The sequence below is a fragment of the Sardina pilchardus genome, chromosome 9, assembly GCF_963854185.1.
Source record: "Sardina pilchardus chromosome 9, fSarPil1.1, whole genome shotgun sequence".
Classification (NCBI taxonomy): Eukaryota; Metazoa; Chordata; class Actinopteri; order Clupeiformes; family Clupeidae; genus Sardina; species Sardina pilchardus.
In genome coordinates, this window is record NC_085002.1 from 723,170 (window position 1) to 726,830 (window position 3,661).

Below are 3,661 nucleotides of genomic sequence, written 5' to 3' on the forward strand. Positions count from 1 at the left end.
AAACGAGGAAGGACCCATAGGAGGGTGGAGGAAACGAGGAAGGAAACGAGGAAGGAGCGATAGAAGGGTGGAGGAAACGAGGAAGGAAACGAGGAAGGACCGATAGGAGGGTGGAGGAACGAGAACACCGATATGTGAAGGAAACGAGGAAGGACCGATAGGAGGGTGGAGGAACGAGACATCGATATGTGAAGGAAACGAGGAAGGACCGATAGGAGGGTGGAGGAACGAGACATCGATATGTGAAGGAGACGAGGAAGGACCGATAGGAGGATGGAGGAACGAGGAGACCGATATGAGAGATGAGCCCCAAAACCACCAGAACAGAGTTGACCAATAATGAATCTGCTGATTGCAGGGGGTCAGGATTTGACTGATTAGCTTCGCCGATTAGCAAGGCACTTCCTCGTCGCCATTTTCCAGAAATACATCATGTCCGGTGCCATTTCTCCCGATTTCTCCTCATGCTGATTGGTGGCTGTTCCACTCTCAGCTCATGCACAAGCTTAGTGTGGGCACGAGCTCTCCTTCTGTACCTTACGTCAATCCGTAACCTGCCACTTAATTGGCTAAGCAAAACGGCACCGGAAACAAGCCCCTTGAAACGCCATGTTGAAGCCTGAAAAAATTGTTCAATTTTGGCAGTTTTCACTAGCCTAGCATTCCCATTGAAATGAATGGGGGCGGGACTTGTTCACTTTCTCCGGTTCTTATACTGTACCTCCATGGCTGATTGTGTCCTCCACACACTGGCCACAGGAGAAGAAGCATTCCGTTCCTCACTGCCAAAAACATCCCATCAGAGGATATGACATCAGAAACATCCCATCAGAGGAAATTACATCAGAGGAAATTAGCCTACATCTCTCAGTGCAGGTGTCATCAAAGATCCTTAAGGCGGAGCAAGATACTTCGTCGTAGTTCATGTCTATGGGCGCAAAACGGGGATCACTTCCTCTGCATAAAGGGGTGTGTCATGCCCATAGACTTCAATGGAACAGCTCTGCATAAAGGGGGATTTTGCCCCCCCTCCCTCTTGCGATTCAGGTTCCAGGAAGTGGCTTCTCATGAAGTATCCTGCTCCGCCCTTAATGATCTTTGGTGTCATGATTCATATTAAAAGTCTTTGTGGATTCTACGTGGTTTTATAATTAGTTGACAGAGCATTTAAAAATAATATTTTTGTCAATACTGAAATTTCATATCCCTCCTGAAAAAACCCCAGCAAGAAACCAGCTTATGCTGGTAGCTGGTGTTAGCTGGTCTTTGCTGGTTTTCTTCCAGCTATTGCTGGCGTAGCTGGTTAGGCCACCAGGTGGACATGCTGGTGTGACCAGGGGCGTTTCTAGACTTTAAGGACAACCTGGGCTTAGCCCCTGGGATGTGTCAAAATAAGCAGCTTGAGGTGGTAGTTCAAATGTACAAATCAGCAGTCAGAGACAGGCAATAATATCTGATGATTTAGCTGATATTTTATGGATGAATTGGGTCAAATTATCGAAGTGAAAAGGCCCCTATGCCTGCGGCGTCGTGACCTTATTACCACTTAGAACGTGCATTATTTTCCTATAAAACGCACGGCGCGTCGTTGATTATCCCGCTTATACCACTTACATGTAAATGGGGTATAGAATGAGCCAAATGGTCTTCACTGCTTTGCTTGGTGTGATGCTTCCTGGATGTGATGCCTCTAAAACATGAACGGCCAGGATGTGATTTATTTCAAGCTCCCTATGGTTCTCCTCCCCACCTTATGGTTCTCCTCCCCTCCTTATGGTTCTCCTCCCCTCCTTATGGTTCTTCTCCCCTCCTTATGGTTCTTCTCCCCTCCTTATGGTTCTCCTCCCCTCCTTATGGTTCTCCTCCCATCCTGGCGGTTCTCCTCCTATCCCTGAGAATCGGAACCAGAACTATAGCTGGAACATGACCACCTGTCCTGAACGTGGAAATAAAATAAATAAAAACAACAACAACACTTCCATTCTATGTATTTTTATTGAGTGTGTTTGGTGAACAACAAACAAATCTGAGTTTATCTCTGACTCTCCAATCAGAAGAGCTTATGTGGATAACGGACAGATCTGCTGTCCAGTCAGGATGATCGTGTGCATGATTGACAGAATCAAGTTGAAGCCCTTTTAGTGCTGAAGCCGAGTGGGCTGAGTTTCAATCCCACTAAGACACAAACAGCAAGTCCAACATTACCGTTAAAAGTCTAACATTATAAAATATATAAAACAAAGCTAGCTTAATAAATATTATATTTACAGTACAATTCAACAAAGCGCAAATGCATGCAAGACTTTTGATAGCTGTGACTTTGGTATATTAAGTGGTCCAAGACTGTTAGCTACTGAAGCTCTGGCTTATCTAACCCCACATCTGTTTAAGCCTGCATGCACTGAGCAGAATATTAAATAAGACATGACAGGTACACAAGACCTGTGACTAGTCGTGACTCTCATCGGGAGATCTAAACGTCCCTGGACATTAGTTTCTGCAAGTGGAGGTCCACGTGGTCAGTCAGGGTTTAGTTCAAGCACAAGGAAACGCTTTTAAAATAAAATCAGACACTTCATCAGTTGGCCAGCAGGTGGCAGCAGATCACAACATCAACAAACAAACCTCACAGCACCGGAGCACAATGGCTCTCTGCAATCCACAAGTTTTACACACTCTTCAGTGAACCCTAGACTTCAGACAGAACCCTGTGATGGGAGGTGCTTTTGCATATAGCCCTTTAGGAAACCATTTGCTGAAGGGCTTCAGAGGAGGATTCCCTTTCTACAAAAGAAGGCCACTATGACTATGAACGAGCCTGGTGACGCAGCGTTCCTGCAAGCAAGCCTCCTGAAACAGAACCTGAACAGCCTCCTGAGGAGAACACCTGCTACAGAACCTTACTGGTGACCTCCAGCCTTCCCACAATCCTCTGCAGTCTTCCCACAATCCCCTGCTGCCCCCTTAAGCTTCAGAGTCGCCTCCCTGTGTTCACTCACTCTGACCACCAGGCACGACATCAGGTGGAGTCTGACAGCCCGTCACCTTGGTTACACTACTAGGAGTTACCAAACTGTAGGAGTTTGGGTGTGTAGTGATGTAGGAGTTTGGGTGTGTAGTGATGTAGGAGTTTGGGTGTGTAGTGATGTAGGAGTTTAGGTGTGTAGTGATGTAGGAGTTTAGGTGTGTAGTGAGTGATGTAGGAGTTTGGGTGTGTAGTGATGTAGGAGTTTGGGTGTGTAGTGATGTAGGAGTTTAGGTGTGTAGTGATGTAGGAGTTTGGGTGTGTAGTGATGTAGGAGTTTGGGTGTGTAGTGATGTAGGAGTTTGGGAGTGTAGTGATGTAGGAGTTTGGGTCTGTAGTGATGTAGGAGTTTAGGTGTGTTTGGGTGTGCAGTGATGTAGGAGTTTGGGTTTACAGTGCTACATCTTTAGTGTTACATGTAGTACTGTTGGGATGAGTTGAACATGACACTATTCCCACTTCCTGTTCCTATTCCCACTTCCTGTTCCTAATGGTGAAGTCGGAGACAGCGCTATTCCCACTTTTCCCCTGATGGTGAAGCTGTGTTGTACACAACACTGTGGCCTATCGGGGGTTCCCTCAGGGCAGGGTTCTCCAAACGCTACTGGTCGTGTTCTATCACTGCTGGAGTCTGGA

At 46.5% G+C, this 3,661-nt stretch overlaps 1 protein-coding gene across 1 annotated transcript in view; it reads right to left on the reverse strand.

Moving 5' to 3' along the window:
* Positions 1-1,984: 1,984 nt before the first annotated feature.
* plekhg5a (pleckstrin homology domain containing, family G (with RhoGef domain) member 5a) overlaps positions 1,985-3,661 on the reverse strand; it is a 55,991-nt gene continuing 54,314 nt past the window's right edge. The window contains exon 19 of the mRNA XM_062544883.1: positions 1,985-3,661. This exon is cut by the window's right edge and continues 378 nt beyond it. The gene's annotated coding sequence lies outside the window, so the exon portion shown is untranslated.